This window comes from Camelus bactrianus, chromosome 19 (genome assembly GCF_048773025.1).
Source record: "Camelus bactrianus isolate YW-2024 breed Bactrian camel chromosome 19, ASM4877302v1, whole genome shotgun sequence".
NCBI lineage: Eukaryota > Metazoa > Chordata > Mammalia > Artiodactyla > Camelidae > Camelus > Camelus bactrianus.
Genome location: NC_133557.1, coordinates 20787071 through 20806516, shown reverse-complemented (window position 1 = coordinate 20806516; position 19446 = coordinate 20787071).

Genomic DNA, 19446 nt, shown 5'->3' with positions numbered 1-19446 from the left:
TAGTGGGCCCTGCTAGCAACTGGACCCAAGTCTGTCCTTCTGTCTCAACAATGGGCTGTTGGTAGACCTTGAGGCTTCAGTTGGCCTGGGGAAAGGCACAGAAGTCAGTCCCCTGGGGACCTGCCCTCCAGGGGCCCCAGTTCTGCCTCTGACCCTCCACATCCCCAGAGGCAAAGGCTCCGCAGCCCTGGTGGTGTGTGCTCCCACAGGCTGCAGGGAGTCATCACACTGACTCTCCGAGACTAGAAGTTGGGTTGAGGATAGAGGATTCCTGGTGGAAAAATGGAAGTAATTGGTGGGCTTTCTTTCTTTCTTTCTTTCTTTCTTTCTTTCTTTCTTTCTTTCTTTCTTTCTAGATAGAGAGGAAGAGGGATGAGTTGGGGCCTCGAATGTCAGGATTCCAGGCCTAGAGCCCTGGTCCAGATTAAACATGGTGTCAACCAGTATCTACTGGGCACCTGCTGGAGGCCAGGCATCATCTTATTTAATCTTCATGACACACGCGAGATGCAGGCAGGGCAAAATACTTAACACCCAGCACAGCATGTGTGGATTCATTAGAAATTTCGCTTGATGCTGGAGCAAGTCCTTGAGGTGCCCAGAGGAGCTGACCTTTAGTTTTTGGATCGTGGAAGGAGGAGGTGTCCTAGGTGGGACTAGGGTAGCAGCAGGGAAGAGGGCTGGATCCAGTGGCCATCCGCTGCCCGGCATGGAAGTGCTGCGGTCTTTGAACAAGCCCAGCTGAATGTCAGTTCAGGGTATGGACACCATCATCATCATCTCCACTTTACGATCAAAGAAACTGAGGCTTGGAGAGATGCAGTGACTGGCCACCTCTCAGCAGGACATGCTCCCTGAATTCAGATCTAGATCTGCCTCAGTCCAGGGCTCATGCTTTTAACCATTAGGCTTTTTTTCTTAATGTTTAGCACTCTGCTTGTTTTCTCTTCCCCCAAAAGGCCTTGACTGCAGCCTCCAGCTCAAAGGGCGGCAGTTTAGGCGGGAGGAAGGGAAGGGTTAACCAGGCCACACCCCTCAGGGCAGCCATGGCATCACCCTTGGGTCTGGCAGCTGCCAGCACCTACCCTAGCCTTTCATCTCCATGGGCTCCAGGTGAGAGAAGCCAGAGCCAGACCTGCCAGGAACCCAGCAGTGTGGTTTCCCTTTGATTCCCGGGGAGGCTGCCTGAATCTAAAGCAGGCAGCAGTGGCCAGTGCCCCAGGGTCCCCAGGATGGCAGCCTCGGGCTGACCCCTTCCACCTGCCCAGCCTGAGCCACTGCCAGGGCTCCCCTCCTGCCAGATCCTTGGGGACCAGCCAGAGCAGGAGATGGGCTGAGGGAGGCTCTAGGCCACAGGAGAGAAGGGGAAAGAAGGTAAGGCCAGGGCACCAGGGGCTCAGACCCAGGCCAGGCGGGGTGAGGGTGGGGCTCCAGGAGGCTGGAGTCAGGAGAGAGCCAGGACCTCCGGGAAGTACAGAGCTTGAACACTGCCTTTCCCCAAGGCGGGTGGAACCTTTTGGGGTTTGGGTCTCAAGGTGAGAGCTGTGGGGGGCCAATGAGAAAAAGCAACGAATTTAAAAGGAATTAGTCAGGAGGCGGTGACAGGCCCATTCTGAAGCAAGATGAATGGGTTTCAGTTGGCGAAAATGATTCTAATTTATAATCTGCTTCTTGCTGCCGCTCGCCAATTAATTCTCTATAGATACATAAATAGGCCGCGTGTTTGCTTTGCTTCAAACATAATAAACATTACACTCTGTCCTCTTCTTTTGTGCTGGTTCCTGTCACGGCATTAGTCCCCACAGCTAATTCCTCACACCTGTCTCTGCCACTCAGGGGAGCAGGGCTGAGTGGGGAGGAAGTGCCGGGCTCCAGGAAACTCGTGGCACCAGGAGATAAATGGCTGAGCCAGAAGCTGTGGGCACCTGCAGCGAGGCTGGGCTCCCCACTAGCTCTGGAGGGGCCTAGGCAGGCAGGGAGGGAGGCAGGGAGAGGGGTGGGGGACAGAGGGAGGGGAGCCCCCAGCTTCCTACGCTGCACACTTAGGGACCATCTTCCCCGTGATGGAGGGAGGGAGGGAGGCAGAGAAACAGTCATCCTTACTTTCTATCCTTCCATCATTGCCCCCGAGCTCACTGGGCTCCAGACACACCCGCCTCCTGGCTTTTTCACAAACACACCCAGCCAGCCTCTGCTCCTGGCTTTTGCACTTGCCCATAAGGCTCTTTCCCTAAAGAGCCACCTCCTTAGTGTCTTTCTTCATATGTCTCACTTAGCAGTGAGGTATTTTCTGGACTCCCCCTTTCCCAAAACAGGAAGCCCCCTTCTTTACCATTCTTGGTGCCCTTTTCCTGTTTGAAATCTCTGCTTAGTATTATCACTATCTAATGTACTCTTTATTTTACTAATTTATCTTCTTTATTGTCTTCTCCAATTGGAATGGAAGTCCACGAGCGTATCCCCGTTTTCATGGCTGTATCCTCAGTGCCTTGGGACAGAGTAGATGCTCAGTAAATATTTGTTGAGTGAATGAATGAGGTGGGGATGGGATAGGATGGGAGGAAACAATAGATGGGGTCCAAAGATTGAAATGACTTCTCAGTCCAGCTCAATATCTCACCCAACCCCTGAGAAGTGGGCAAAACCAAGGTGTGGGAGGGGGATTGGCTTGCCCAAGGTGACAGGGACTAAGATCCCAGGCCACCTTAGAAATATATACCTCATAGGAATTCTTCCAGACCAGATACTGGGGAAACTGAAACTCAAGGAGGTGGCATGACTTTCCCAAGGTCACAATGATTTATTCACTGAAATGACTGTGTATCTACCATGTGCCAGGCACAGTTCTAGGAGCAGTGACCAAGACAGATATGATCTCTGCCCTCACAGAACTTACAGTCTGGAGGGAGGACTTGTATGAGGGAAGAACACATCGGACTCCATATTGGATCTGACTCTCCATATTGTATTCTATTGCTTTTGCTACAAGTTAATTACTAAAGGGATGTTGCCTATAAGCTTAAATTATACATAATGGCTCATCTCTGGAACCCTGCCTCCCAGGAAATGAGAGTTAAGGTAAAATACCTTTGTTTAGCTCATGGGAAGCATCCTGACCAGGCCCACCTGTGAGTGACTGCAGGAAGGCAGATATTAACACACCCCTCTCTGGAGGCTGACTGGAACCAGGAAATGTTTGGCTTTTTTCCCCTTTTAGTGTAAAAGAAGCTTGCATTCTAACTCAGGTGAGATGGTTCTTTGGGGACACTTGTCCATCATATTCTTGGCTTTCTGAATAAAGTCACTTTTCCTTGCCCCAACAACTCGTCCCTCAATTTTCTGGCCTGTCATGGGACAAGCAGTACAAGCTTGGACTCGGTAACAGAATGGACACAGGACAAGTTAAGAAATAAATGTAAATGCCCGGAAGTAACAAGAGCTAAGAAGATAAATAAATCGAGGTGAAAAGATAGAGGGTGATGGCAGGGGTGGGGTGGAGAGGGGGCATCACTGTATTTGAGCAGGTCAGGGAAGTCCCCTAGAAGAAGGAGCCTGAGCAGAAACCCCACTGATGAGAAGATGGCCTTGTGGACACAGAGCAGGACCAGGGTTTCCACTCATAGGAGTCTGCTCCAAAAGGTGTTTTCTTCCCCAATTAAACTGTGTTGCTACTAAAAACAAGCATTCCATGAGGAGTGAGGTGATGGTGAGGAGACTATAAAGGGAAGTAAGAAGTCCTCACTCAGAGTGGATGATATGTGAGTTGGGGCCTGAAGCCTGGGTGGGAGCTGACCAATAGCAGGGGATGAGGTGGGGCCTCTTGAGTAGGGGTACTACGGGAGCAAAGACCTGGAGGTGGGAACAGATACACTGAGGCAGAGCACACTGGCTCTGGGAGAAGGTCGGGGGGAAGCCCTGATTTGTAGTGTTTGCCAATTTCCATGGTGTAAATACTCTCAACGTGCTCAGTTTCAAGGGCTTGCAAAACTCCTGAAAAATCCAACAATTTGCTTTGATGAGCCAGTACAAGCCAGCTCCAGCCCACCACTGCTTCAGGTATCAATAAGGGGGCTAGCCAGACAGCATCGACCTGGGAAAGAGCAAGGAACGGTTTCAAAAAACAGATGTTGAGCAAAGAATCTTGGACTCACAACTGGAAGGGCCCTCAGTCATCATGAAATTATCCCCTGCCACTCCTCCTGCATTTTACAGAATAGAAAACCAAAGCCAAGAGAGAGCCAAGGATTTGTCCAAAAATTCACAGAATTGGGGCCAGAACCAGGACTGGGAAGAGATCTCAGACTTTCCAGGCTGACTAGCTCCCTCTCCACTGCTTCTTATAGGATCATGACCCATGGTGGCCTCAACAACTTGACAGTCAAGGACTCTGCCACCCAGAGTGGGAGGCAAAGGACGTGTGTCCCAGGTCCAAAGGAGGCCAGAAGTGGGTAAGCTTAATGACATCTGGTGGGGTGGTACTTAAGCTGGGTTTTGAAGGATAAACAGGAGTTCCCCAGCAAGACAAAGGAAGAAAGAGATATCCAAGGGGCAGGAACAGCTTTATAAAAGCTCAGAGTGTGATTTTAAACAACATATACTGAAAGCATTTGGCATCACCAGGACGTAAGGTGCAAGGAGGAAGCAGTGAGAGGTAAAGCTAGAAAGGTGATGCCCTGTTCCTCGTGCTGAAGCAATAATGGTGGGCTTTCAGGCAACTGCAGAGGAGCTATTTTTAGATGTGTCCTCCTGCCTTATCAGAACCAGGTGAGTGAGGTGGTACAGCAAGGTCCACTTCCTTGTGGCTGAGGGCCTGCAGGGAGGGGAGGCCCAGGTTCTCCAGCAAAGTGGCCTTCCCCTACTGGAGCTCAGCAAGTCATTCACCCCATGGTAGGTCTCTTCCCCCAGGCCCCCTGCTGATCCCTCTTCCCCTCCTGCTGGCTGCTCTTCTCCAGGCCAGGAATAGAACCTCACATCTGACAATCCTCAGCAGTGTTTAAATTTAATGGGCCCTCCTGCTTTTTTCCTCCTCAGCACCTGGGCTGGGTGCTCTGCAGCGGCCCTGGGGAGATGTAGGTGAATAATTCAGGAAGAGTCGAGTGTTTGAAGTGTTGGGGTGTGTGTGGCAGGGCTGTCTCACTCTCCCACACTAGGAAAGGGCCACAGGAGGGATGGTCCAGGTGCCTGGGCCCTGTTCTACTCTCCCTGTGTCTTTAGGGCTTTTCAGGAAAGCCCAGGGGAGCCCTATTCCCATATCCAGTTAGCCACCTGCAGTGTGGGGCCTCAGGGCTGCAGACACTGTGGGCTAAAGGGACTAGAGGGGAGGAAGGGGAAGGCATGCCTTTCCCAGTGGGCTGCTTTGGATCTGGATCCAGAGAGAAGAAGAAGGACAGAATGTGGGGTGGGGGGTGGAAGGTTGGGGTCTAGTCCTAGAGTGAGGTTCCGAGAGCGGGGTCCAGGGGTTGGAATGCAAGTAGAGATGGAGGGCTAGTCCAGGCAGGGTGGCTGAAGAACTCACCCGGCCTCGGGGCGTGTCTGCTGTCCGTGGTGCTGCCACAGCCTGGATCCGGGTGGCGATCCCAGACTTGGAGAAACTTTCCTTGCCCAAAAGTTTCCTAGGCACTGGGCTCTTTCCACATCAACTAACCCCCACCCCCTCCCCCAAACAAAGTAGGCTTTCCACTTTCTAGCTTTGGCACCTTTCCACCCATTTTCCTTCCTTCCTTCCTTCTCTCATTCAACTGATATCTGTTGAGCATCTACTATGCAGTATCGACAGGATACAGCAGTGAACAAAACTGAGTCTTTAGCTCCGTACTTGTTTTCCACTTCTGTGCCCACTCTCTTGAGGAGAAAGGGGGAGAGGCAGCTGGGCTCTAACCCCTGTTCTGCCCCTGACTTACTCCGACTTTCTGGCTAGTCACTTCCGGTCTCTAAACCTTCCCCATCTGGAGCATGAGGCTGATAATCCCACACTGCTGAGATATTGTTCTCCTTAATTACAGCAAACATTTATTCTAAGTGCTTACATGGATTTGCTCATTTATCCAGCCTTTGACGTAGGCACTGTTATCATCATGCCCGTTTTACCTACGAGGAAACTGAGAGATGGAGAGGTGAAGTCACTTGCCCAGGATGACACAGCTAGTAAGTGGGGTGATGGGTTTTGAACGCAGACAGACTGGCCCCGGGAGGAACGCTGTGGGGTGTTCAAGCGCGCAGCGGGCAAGTAGCACGTGCGGCTCCCCTGCCGGCTCAAAGCCAGCCGGCTCTCTCCGGGGCGGGGCAGCCTCCCCCGCCCCCGCCCCGCCCCTGGGCTCCCGTCGGCCCGGTGGAGGAAGCCTGGGGTCCGTAGAGGCACAAAGGGCTTCGAGCCCCTCGTGGGGGGCCCTCCATCCCTGTCCCTTCTGGGAGGAGCTGGGGTGCGTCCTGACTGCTCCCCGCCAAGGCCCCACGGCGGGCTAGAGGCCCCAGTCCCCGCGCTGACATTTCTTTGGTTGTTCATGTCACGGCCCTTCAGTCTGCGCAGTTTTACAAATGTGCTGGCAAGATGAAAGGCGCCGGGAACAGCGACTGGAGAGCAAGTTCGGAAAAGCTTTTAACTTCCAGCTCCTACAGACAAAATGGGAGGAGGGGGAGGAAAGGAGGGAGGGAGAAGAGAGGAAAAACAGAGGGAGGGGAGCAGAGGAAGAGAGTAGGGGAAGAGGGGAAAGGGAGAGGGAAGGATGGAAGGAAGGAAGGTTGGGAGAAGATAGAAAGGGAAAAGGGAGACATTGAGAACAGGAGGGGAGGGAGGAGAGTGAGGGAAGAGGAGGATGGGGACAGAGAGAGCCATAATGGGACAGTCAGAGGGGAGACAGAGGGAGATTGAGGGAAGGAGACAAACAGAGCTAGGAAGGGACAGAGACACACAGAAAGAGGGAGGCAGAGAGAATGAGGGTGGGTGGACAGAGGAAGTAGGAAATGGATGAAGAAAGACACAGAGACACAGTGAGGGGCAGAGGGAGAGAGAGAGGTGGGTGGAGGCCGGGGCAGGAGGTGGGGAGAGAGCAGCCAGAGAGAAGAGTAGGACAGGTAGAAAGAGACAAATAAGGAGACAGTCACTAAGAGAGAAAGAGTCAGGGAGACCCAGAAACATTAATGGACAGAAGGAGACAGAGGTGAAGGGGGTTGAGCAGGGGAGACAATCAGACAGTGGGTGAGAAGGCAACAGACAGACATTAAGAAACGAACAAGGAGATAGAAAGATGGAGATGGGCTGCAGGTGAGCACAGAGAGAAGTGAGGCCCTGTGGGCTCCGGCCAGGCCATGGTGTGAAGAAGAAAAGGAGAGAAGAGCCAGGAAGAAAGGCCGAGCCTGGGGCTGAGAGTAGCCTTCCCGCTCCATTGACACCTGTTCAAATTCTCCAGGTGTCCTGAAGCAGATCCTGTCATTAAGATGCTCAGGCTAGAGCAGTGGTTCTCGATTAGGGGGTGATTTTGCCTCTCAGGGGACGTTTGGTAATGTTCAGACCCATTTTTGTTGTTACAGCTGGTGGGGCGGGGGCAGGTAGATGTGCTAATGGTGCCTAGTGAGTAGAGCCCAGGGATGCTGCTAAACATCTTACAATATCCAGGACAGCTCCCCTCCCCCAACAAAGAATTATCTGACCCCAAATGTCAGTTGTACCAAGATGGAGAAACTTTGGGCTATAGGGAGGAAAATACCCTGGACCTAGGTGACAGCTCCAAAGGAAAACATGCTTAGGGCATCTGGACGGTGTCGAACTCTTCTGATGGAGGTGAGAGGAGGACTTCAACAAACCCCTTTGCAGAATCATTCTAACCATGGCCCCATCCTCCTCCATCCTCCCTCACCCTATCCTCATGCCTGGAAGAGTACTTTCTCCCTCATTTGTACACTGTCCAGGCTATAATATAATCACACACAGGTTCAGACTTCTAACTAAACACCTACAATGCCTTAGGCATGTTATTTGCCCAGGGCCAGTATCGCTTGCACATGAGTTCGATGTGTGGGCTCTGGCCTGGGCCTGCCTCAGTTTGAATTCCTGCTCCGCCACAAACTACTTGGGTGACTTGGGGCAAATCTATAGTTTCTCTGTGCCTCAGTTTCCACATCTATAAATTTATAAGTTGGTTGCTATGAGAATCAAATGAAATGATCGATGTAAAGCCATTAGCACAGGGCTTGATATGTGGCATGTGCTTACTAAATGCTAACTATTGTTATTATCACATAATTTTGTTGGCACAGGAACAGTGAGGGAAGTGGCTTGCCCAATATCACACAACCTGCTCTCAGCCGAGTGCCTTCTCTGTCCTACCACACAGCCTCTTGCTGCCCCTGTCACACTGCAGCAAAAGTCCCTACTTACCTTCTCCGAGACCAGGGGCCAAGGTCAAGCCCCTGTACCAACCTGATCTCACCACTTGCCAGTGGTGGGAGCTTGACATTTCAGTGTTCTGTGCCTCGGTTTCCCCATTTGTAAAATGGGGCTCATGCTAGTTAGTATCTGATTGTTGTGAGGACTTAAAAGCAAAATCATGGCATACAGTTCAGTCATCACTGATGGTGACCTCAGTTTGTGTTCAGAGCCTAACATAGTGCCTGGCCCAGCGTGGACATTCAGAGGTTTGTTGGAGGGAGAAAGAATTAGAAATAATGGTGGAAGTGAGTCTGAGGAGACACAGGAGATCTAATAAGAGTCATGGAGAGAAGAGTAAGATCAAAAGAAAGATGTGTGAGTTCATTCAAGGAACATTTATTGAGCACCTACTGTGTGAATGCAGATGTGAGAGCAACAGCATCCCAGCCAGAACAACCTGTAGTTGATTAAACAGATCTGACGCCTGAGATGAAAGGCACACACCGGTGCCTGGAGGGAGGGAGGGGAGAGAGGGGCAGATGGAGTGCATGGCCAAAGTGAGTCGGAGGGGAGGGACAGAGCAGAAGGTGAGGAGATGCATCTGGAAGGGCTAGCCTCTGGTCTCTGAAAGCATGAAAGAGTGGAGGCTAAGAATAGAGAGGAGAGGGAAGAGAGACCGAGAGAAGGAGGGTGATACAAAGGCAGGGCTGGGAGAGATCAATGAAGGGGAATAAACCCAGAGAAGGACTTAGGGGAGGGAACCGAACTGGCTGTCGAGATGGAGGATAAATCTCAAAATAAATGTAAAAGTGATGGAGTTTAGTGGGAGGGGCCTGAGTGGCAGCCAGTGGGAGAGATTCCAATCACCAGGGAGATGGAGAGAAGGGCCAGGGGGTGGGGTTGGAGATGGAAATTAGGGAAGGAGGCAAGGCAGGAAGCAGGATGGGTGTGAGGTAGAACTTGGGTCCCTGAGGACCCACAGGAGTTCAGGGGCCCTCGGGGTCCCTGCTCCCTCTTGGCCTTGAACTTCATACATCATTATGTGTCTGGTCACTGACAGCCTGGCAGGACAGAGGTATATGGGGGTCTTGTCTTCTGCTATCCTGCTATCTGACAGCCCTTTGGGAGGGTCCTAAGGGGACACCCAACCCAAAACAAAGGGTGGGTCTGTGGAAGTCATTGGTCCTAGCCCACCATCAACAACCTGATACTGAGAACTAAGGAGCCAGAAGTCTCCTTAATTCAGCCTCATCCTAGAGAGATGAGACTAGAGAAATCCAGGTAGCCAGGAGAAAGAAACTGGGCCAGGCAGAAAGACCTCAGGGTGCCAGCTAGCTGGATTTTAAAGAGAATGGAAAACCCACCTAGTCAGTGTTTCAGGGCAGTGAAGGGACAGGATTGGGAAGGGATTTTATTGGGAGGCTCTGGGGGCCAAGACTGGTGCTAAATTTAGAATAAGGATGTCTCCGCTGCTTACTTTGTTGGTTGCAGGATGTCCAGCATCCCAACTCCCACCCCCTCCCCATTCCCCCCACCAAGAGAAAGAGCCCAGTTCTCTTCCCCTAACACCTGACCTCCCACCTCCCTGGAGACTAGGCTCCGGCCTCTGTCCACCTCAACGTGCAGTGATTGCTTCTGAAAACTGGCGCCTCTGTGCGGGGGCCTTTCTGGGCAGCCAGCCAGGGGCGGCCACTAGAGGAGCCTGCCCCCACCCTCTTCTGCGCCCCCTGTCCTCTGAAGCCCGACTCCTATAGTAGTGGGAAGGAAATAGGGAGCCCTGGACGCAGTAAAGTCAAGTGGTGAAGGGTTAGGTCTGAAACTGGGGTCTCCGGGGGAGCTGCCAGGCTGGGAGGGAGATGGTGCCCCTCCTGGGGGCGCTCCCTTCGCGCGGATCTGCGGTTGGAGGAAGGAGGGGCACCGCCCCCCGAGGGGTTCCTGGCACGCGGCAGCCGGTGGGACGGAGAGGCGGGCCTCTCCCGGAGGGGGAGGGGGGCGATTTGGGGGCAGGAGCTGGGGCTCCCCGGCTGCGGGGTCCCGGCCCGGCGGCCGCCTGCGGCGCGGCGCGGCGCTCCTGCCCGGCGGGCGCTGCATTCTCCGAGTCTCCACCAGAGGCTGCGGGAGGAAGGAAGGGATCCGTCCCTTGCACACTTCCCCCCTAGTCAGACACGCACACTCCCTCGCTCCCGCTCGCTCACTCCCTCGCTCTCTCTCGCTCTCTCGCTCACACACACGCGCGCACCCGCCGCCGCGGCTCCCCCCTCTCGCGCCCGCTCTCCCTCCGGCTCCTCCGGGCGGCCGCCGGGCTCCGGACTCGCCCGCTCGCCAGCCCGCGCCGGGGCTCCCGCCACACGCAGCGTCCCGAGGCGGCAGGACTGGGGGGAGCCCCGGGCCGCTCCCCGAGGTAAGAGTGCGGGGTGCCGCGGGAGGGGCGGCCGGATCGCCTCGGAGGGAAGGCTGCCCAAGCCGGGAGGGAGCCCCCCGGCCGGCTGGAGCGGCCCGGCAGGCGGCGCGGGGGGGCCGAGCCTCCCGCCGCAGGGGGAGCCCGGGTGCCCGCGCCTGGCCCCCGCACGCCCCCTCCTCTCGGCAGGGCGGGCAGGGAGGGAGTTTCCCACGTCCAAACTTTCCCCGGCGCGGAGCCGAGCTGCCTCTCGGCCGGGAGCCCGCAGCCCCCGCCCGCCCCTCCACCCCGCCCGCCGCGCGCCCCGGAGCCTCCGAGACCCCCACGGGCCGCCGGGTGGCAGCGCCCGGGGCCAAGACCGCGCGCCGAAAGGGGCCTGGGAGGTGGCACACAGCCTCAACGCGGGGGTCGGGACCTAGGCGTTCCCGGCGCCCCCCCCACCCCCTGCTGCTGGGTGTCAGCTCCCGGGCCCCTCCCAGAGGCGGGGTCCGGACCGGGAAATACCGCACGGCAGGAGCGTGTGCGTGCGGGTGTGTGTGTGTGTGTGTGTGTGTGCGAGGTCGTGCCGCGTCCAGGGGCACCCAGAGGCTGACTCAAGCCGCGGCGACACGCGCGGCTGCGGCCACCTCAGTGGGAGGGGGAGAACTGGCCCGCGGGGAGCCCCTGCCGGCCCCACCTGCACGACCCCGCTGCCCTCGGGCCGTCGGGCGGGCGGGAGGACAGGCGGAGAGCTAGGGGCAGCGCTCCCCTTTTCCTAGCACAGGGTTCCAGCAATGCTGTCCCTTCCACCGAAGGATTGGGCCGACGGCCTCACGTCCAAAGGGAGAGCCACTTGGGACTGACCCTAGGGGGCGGGGGTGCTGATGGGGGTGTTACGGATTGTGTGGGCGTGTTGAAGGCTGGGCAACCCGTGGTGGGTACGGTCTGGACCCTTCTCACTAGCGCCTCTGGACTCGACCTCCCCTCTCCTTCCCTGGAGTTGTCAGGCCCCTGCCCAGCCGGGTCGAGGCTGGAGACCACCAGGAGGGGCTGCAGCGTGAGGAGCTAATCTGGAATCCCTCGGGGTCTCCCCGAGCTGCAAGGGCACCCTCTGGTGGCGGGCAGAGAAGCCGCCGCTTGAAGCCGGCCGAAAGCTTCCAACACTCGCGCTTCTGGGAACCCTCCCGTCTACGCGTTCCGGCCTGACTTGAGGTTGGGCAAACCAACTGTTTCCCTGGGTCTGATTCAGCTTTCTCCGAGTGCTTGGGTCTGGCCAAGGTGCTCCCGGCACAAGCAGAGGCTCATGTGAGGGCTTGCGTGCTGCCCGCTCTCTGTCAGCCCCTCCTGCTGGGTTCTGGATCTCATCCTTTTCCCCCACTAGTCAGCGCCACTGCCCTATATCAGCATCACCATTGCCTTGGAACCCTTAGGCTCCTCCTAACCATTGTGGCCCTCTGTCCCTCATTAGTACCCCTTATACTTGTCCATCAGTACCCACTCCATCCCCCTTAATTACCCCTATTCTACAGCTCATTTTGGGATTTGGTCTCTACTCATCCTTTGGTCTTTGACCATCTATGACCATTTCTCCTCCACCCACCTTCCATCTTGCCTACTTCAGTTTCTCTCTGCAGCAGTCACCTGTTCCCTCACCTTCCCCCTGGCCCAGCTACTTCTCCACTCCATTCCACTCCTATGCCTCTCCCTCTCCCAGTGTCTGGGACATTCCTCTTCAGTTCCTCCTGTAATGGAAGGCAACTGTTGACATTTAAACCCTGCTTCCTGGGGGTGTCTGCGTGCCTACCTGGGACCACCCCAGCCAGCACCTCTGGGGCAGGTTCTTTGCAAAGCCAGCCAGGTCTCTCTCAGCCAAGGGGCTGCTGCTTCTCCTGAGCGGCCCTCTCAGCCAGCTCCTGGGGATGAGGAACCCCCTCCTCTAATCTTGACTGTGAGCATGTTAGAGACCACCTGGTACCCACTCTTTCCCCTTTCAGAATCCCGAGTCACCCAATAAGCTGTATCCAGAGTCAGAATGGGAACCCAGGTGTCCTGACTTCCAGGCCTCACCAACTCCACTTGCATATCCAGCAGGTCTAGGGGAAACAAAGCAATTTCTAGCCTTCACATTGCAAGCAAAACAAGACAACACCTGTTTAAATGCAATAAGTGTTTAAATTAGCCCCCCATGCTCCTCGGCCAGGACCCAGGGAAAACTGTTGAAATGCCTTTTGCAGAGAAGCCTAAATAACAGACTTGGAGGACGAAGCTCAGTCCCTAAAGGTGAGATGTGACCCCAGGCAATTCACAGTCTTTCTATAAAAAGACTGTGTGTGGAGGGGCTGGCTGTGATCACCAGGACATTTCTGGTGGTCTGGAATAATTGTGCCTAGAGCCGGGACTGCCAATCCTCCAGCTGTTTCCCAAGGCTCTGCTTTATCTGAGACCTTTGCAGGAGCTTTGCTTGACACAGCCCTCTTCGAGGGGGCTGAGCAGGGGCCCAGGAAGGCCTGTCTCCTCTGAGTGAACAAAGTTTGGAGTTTATTTATCACATGGGCAATGGGAGTCAGCCAATTAAATTTCCTTGCCTCTCTTTCTGTTCTTTTTTTCCTGCCCCTTTTTATTCCACCAGGAAGCTCCATTCGGAAATGCAGCCTCAGGTATTCCGAGAAAGAGAGAGAGAGAGAAAATGATTCCTGTTTATGTAACTTGGGCAGCAGCCGGTGCAGCTCGGCCCAGGAGGGGGTGGGAGCTGAGGATGTAGTCAGGTGGTTCCAGGGAAAGAGGAGACTCTGAGGGGATGGTTTGGGCTGCAGCCTCAGGACTGGGGGCTCCCCATACTACCCTGAGGTGGCCCAAACAGGATGCCAGGGACTGGGGGCAGGGAACTCAACCCTGTCAGGCTGAGAGGAGCCCCAGGCCTCAGGCCAGGTTCAGGGAGAAAAGCTTCAGGCCCCAATGAAGGTGGGCATACCCTCCCCACCCTCTAGGACTCCTCAGAGCATGCTTAAGATGGAGCTCTTGACTAGAGGACTTTGCTTCCTGGAAACTTGTGTTTTGATACAGGCCTCTCTAGAGAAAGCCTTGTTTTTGTTTTTGTTTTTGTTGTTTTAAACCATCAAGACAGGCTGTGACATCAACGTTCTCATCAGGGCAATGGGCATAATTGAATTTTGTCTTTTCTCCCATGGAGGAGGCAAGGACTAACAAGAAACTTGCCTGGTCTGAACTCTATGTATCTGCCAGAGGGAATGTTTTTCTCATTGAGGATGATGCAGAGTGGCTGCTGGGACAAGGTGGATGGAGGCATGGCTGTTGTGTACAGTTGGGCATGTTGTTGACTGTCCAAGGGCACTACAGTACAAGAGGAGAGTAGGGACTGAAGTCTGTCTTAAGCTCCACTCAACAAATCAGTGCCCTAAAGGCAGGCTAACTCCTTCCTATGGAGGAAAGGATCCCTTTCTCTAATTTGCAAAAAAAAAAAAAAAACAAAAACCCAAAAGGCTTTGTATACTCACTAGCCATGGGTTGTTGGGCTACCTGCACCCAGAGGAGGGTATTTTTTTAATTCCCACAAAAGTGGCTCAACTGGTGGTTAAGGATATACACATTGTTCACCCTTTAGCCCAGTTCTCTTACAGTGGGGACACACTTCTGAATATGTGAGCCTGAGTCTGAACACATGGGGTGCAGGGACCTGGATAAATTCCCTTCCTCCCCCACATTTCCTTCCAGGCTCCATCAGATTAAGCTGAGAGCTTCTTGCTTCCTCATCAGACCCACACCCTTCAGCCATCCACTTGCTACCAGCTCCCTCCTTTGTGTCATATATTTAAGCTGATTAAGAATATGGGCACTGGAGTTAAGACCAGCCTGGATTTGTGAATTGCTGGCTGTGTGACTCCGGGGAAGTTACTTTACTTCTCTGAGCCTCAGTTGCCCCTTCTGTGGAAGGGATAAAAAGTATAATATCTGCCTTATTGGGTTGTTGTGAAGATTATATGTGCGGGAGTATGTATGGTACTTAGCACAGTGCCTGGTACACAGGACACTCCATCAACAAAGCAGTATTGTTACTGTTATTATCCCTGTTTGCGTCCCTTTGTTTCCATGGGGCAGCTGAAGGCAGCTGTTCCTCTGTTTGGTTTTGCACATGACTTTGCCTGCCTACAGCCCTGCAGGAGGGTGAAGATGAGTCAGGACCACCAGGATCTGTCTCTGACCTCAGGTTCCTTCAAGGGACTGGCCAGTCCCTGCATGTGGCTGGGGCATCAGAACATGTTCTAGAGTCCCACAGATCCATTTCACCCTAGTCTCAACCTCTTTTCTCTTTTCACATCCATCCCAAGATCCCTGCTCTGGCTCAGACCTCAGTGGATTTGCCTAAACCATTGTGGCAGCTCCTTCCTGGTCTCCCAGCCTCTGATCCCCTCCCCGTCACAATCCCTGCTGCAGCCAAAGCGATCTTTCTCTAACGCAGGTGGGATTGTGTCACTTGCTTGATTAAAACCTTTCCATGGCTCCCCATCGCCTACTGAATTAAGTCCAGACTCCACACCGTGACATTCAAGGTCCTTGTAATCCGTCTGCATCCTCCTTTATCTCCCACTGTGCCTCCAATCCGACACTCCCGAATTCAGCCACACCTGCCCTTCTACCTGAACACCCTGAAGATCTTTCAAAGCATTAAAGACCCAACTCAGATAGTATCTATCCCTTGCTTCCACTCATCTGTCTGTCTGTCTGACCATCCATCCATTTGTTATCCAATTTAAATATATATATTTGCACATACATATTTGATGTTTAAGCATTGTGCTAAATGCTAGAGATACAACAGAGAACAAGCAGACAAGATCCCAGCCGACAGGAGTCTGATGGTCCCGGGAAGGAGAACAGAGTTAAACAGTTCTCATAAGCCATGATAAGAGCCCCCCCCAATGTGGAGGGCAGCAGAGGCTTCCAGAAGGAAGTGATGGTTAAGCAGAGACCTGCAGGTTGATTAGCAACTATCTAGGGGATGAAGGGGAGTGGGTTCCGTGGGAGGATGGGAGCAGGCTCCAGGCCAAGGAGTAAGGGATACCAGGGTCCAGAGTTGAGAGAGAATATTGGAGGAACGGTAAGCTCAGTTGGCTGAAGTGGAACTCAGGGAGCTTGGGATGCAGGTGTGGAAGTGCAGGAAGCTAGGTCCTGTGGGTCTTGAAAGCCATGAGGAGGAGCTCGGACTGCATCTTAAGAGCAGTAGGGTACCACTGAAGGGTTTTCAGCAGGGGAGTGGCATGAAGGGATTGCCTTTAAAGAAGCCTCCCTCTGCTGTTGAGTGGAAAATGGATTGGGTGGGGAAGACGGGGTCCAGCACTGCCAGGAGCCAGGCCTGGGGAGTAGAGAAGGATGGTGAGGTTGGAGGAGTAGAATGGACAGGGCTGGGAGACTTGGTGGACCAGGGGGACAGGAAGAGTCCCTTTTTCTGACTTCGGAGGTGGTGTGGAGCTCTGCATGGAGCAAGGCTTTCAAGAGGCGGAGACCAGCTGTGAATAGAGCGTACATGAGATGCTGGTGGGACATGCAGTGGAGATGCCTGATGGAGAGACCCAACCCTACCCAGGGTTGCCTGGACCCTCTCCAGTGGGCTGGATCAGCCTACTATACAGGATGGAGGGAAAGATGGGCCTGCTGAAAAGTTGCCAAAGACCCTATAGGCTGAGGGTATGTTGCTGTGTATATTTCACCGGCCTTGTTTTTCCCCTTGTCTTGTTAATTTCTGTCATTTCTTTATCACCTAAGTAAATATATGTTGTGTCTTTAAACAGGAAAGTTATAGATAAACAATATGAGAAACATAACAACCTCCTGATTAAAAGCACGGGCTCTGGAATTAGAGAAAGCCAAGTTCAAATCCTGGCTCGGTCACTTACTAGCTGAGCGAGGCTCTGTCTCCATCTGTAAAATAGTTTTAATAAACCTGCCTTGTAGGATTGTAGGGAAGAGTAAATGAGATGAAATAGACAAAGGGCTTAGCCCAGGGCTGGTCTTGTAGGAAGTCTTCAATTTAGAGTCACTACATACGTATGTGTGTGTAAATTTATATGTATATGTATGTATGCGTCCTTTTGTATATGAAAGTGTTTTTAGTTAGCCATAATCCTACGATCATTTGGCTAACATTTCGGTGCATATCCTGACGTATATGGATTTTTAAAAAATGGCATCTTGCTTTATACATATGCCTTTGTAACCTGCTTTTTTTTTTTTTTTACTCTGTAATATATTGTGAAGGTCTTGCCATTTCGATAAATATACATCTACATCATCATTTTTTAAGAACTGCATGGTTCTCCATTGTGTGGCTGGACCATAATTCATTCAACCAGCCCCCACTGTTGGCCATTTGGTTTGTTTCCAATCCTTCGCTATTACAAACAATTCTGCGATGAACATCCTTGTACACACATCTTCACGCTCTTGTCCGATGATTTCCTCAGGGACCACTTTGGACATTTTTGGCAGGAGGCATGTGGCCCTGACCAGATTCATCAAATAGAAGCCCTTGGGCCCAGCAAGGAGGGGGCTTGGGGGGTGGTCCCTAGGGAATGGAGAGGATGCCCGATGGCAGAGAACTCTTTTGGCCCCTGGAAAGCAGGCTCTGCTGTTAAGACTGGACTTCCCTATAAGCAAAGAGCCCCACCCTCTCTCTCTGTTGTCACTGTGGTGCTTGCTGAGTAAGGCAACAGGGTGGGGGTGGGAGGCGGACTCTGTGCGTGTGTGATGGGCAGAGTGACAGACACCAGGCAGGCGGGGGACATGAGGTGGATGGGCCCGGGCAGGCTGATGGATGGGTAGCTGAAACAGATGGATCCAGGTCACTGGGCAGTGACAGGCTGGACAGATTCAGGTGACCAGACAGGACTGTGGCCTCACAGTGGGGCCCACAGGAACCAGGAGCTGAATTCCTGCATTCAGGGACAACGAGGAGTTCCCAGGAGAGGCAGCCAGACCTTGAGGCCAAGAGGCTCCCAGGGCTGCTTCTGTCATCCAAGCAGCTGTTTAGGACGAAGCATGTTAGAGTTGAAAGGATCTTTAGGCGTTGATGGGCCCCACTCTATTATACAGACAGGGAACTGAGGCCCGGGAAGGAAGGGAATTTATTTGCCCAGGGTCCTAGAGTGTCTCAGCCACAGACTGAGTCCTTTGCCTCTAATATAGTCCATTTTCACTTCCATCTTTTCAAATGAGCCTCTCACCTGGGCTTGAAAGAAAGGTGACCAGGTGGGCAGAGATGGGAGATAACAGCACAGCACGGGAGGGGGACTGGGAGGTCAGAGTAAGCCTTGTTGTGAGTTTCTCTGTCTCTTCCCTTCCCACGATTCTCTTTCTGCCACCCTACTGTGTGCTGTTGAAAGCACGCCCCCCACCCCGGCCATGCCTCAGTTTCCTCATCTGCACCTACCTGAGAGGTTCGTTTGAGAAGATTAAATGTGCTCATAGAAGTAAAGCCCTTAGAACAGTGCTTGGCCCCCAGTAAGTGCTCCATGAGCGTTAACTACTAATATTTTACTAAACATCACCACGATTTGCCCTTATTTTTTCCTTTGAATCCTTTATGTGTTGGTGTGCACGTGCACCCTCATAGGTGCTTCAAAGCAGGCTGTGTCCCCTTGTGGGCAAAGAAAATGTGTTTCTCATCCTATATCTCATCTTCACCTCTCACCGCCAGGCTCCTCTAGCCAGTTGGGCATGTACATAGTAGGTGCCCAATAGATGTGTCTTGAAGTGGCTCATTGACTGTAATTTGGTAGAAGGGCTCCGGGAAGGTATATTGTGGAGGGAGCCTTTGAGCTGACTGTTGAGGTCCAGGATGGCGTTGCCACATTGGAGGTGGCAGGGAGGGCATTCCAGGTGGTGGGAACAGCATGAGCAAAGGGGGGAAGCTTGGTGACCGTTTGCATGACAGCTCGTTGCCGGCTGTGACCAGAGCACAGCGTAGGTAAAGAGGAAGAATGAGAGAGGCTGACAAAGGGGAGGTTCAGTAGAATTCAGAAGGCTTGGACTCTAGGCTGGGAATGCAGGCAATAGGGAGCTATAGACAAGAGTAGAGCTTTAGGAAGATCAGGCTGATGGCATTGTTTTAGGATCGACTTGAAGGAAAGAGAAGGGAAGTGAAATAGTCCTGGAGACAAATGTGTTTGGGGCTAGAATGAGATCATGGAGAACAGGGGCCAGAGGGAAAAGGTAGCCTGGAAATAGGATCACAGGGCTACTGGTTGTGGAGATGGAGAAGTGAAAAATGATGAGGTCTCAAGTCTGGGTGTCTGGGAGAAATGGGGTGCCATCAACCACGTTAGGGCTTTGCATTTGGGAGATATGGGGAAAAGTTGAGATGCCAGCTAAGATTATACATCCATCCAGCATCCCATCTAAGCCATCCATCCATCATCCAATCCATCTTCCTCCTGCCCACCCTCCTCTGTTTAAACATCCATCTGCCCAATCCACCACTCCTTCCCCCGCCTCCACCCCTCCACCATCCACCCGTCATCCAGCACACCTGTACCACTGCCTTTCTCTCCATCCTCTGCGAGCTATCTATGCACTCTTATTCACTCCCGATCTTCAACTCATTCATCCATCCAAGCTACATTTTTTGTAAGCCTACAATGTGTCAGGCTCTGGTAAAATCTTACCAGAAACATTTGGAGATGCTTGCCGG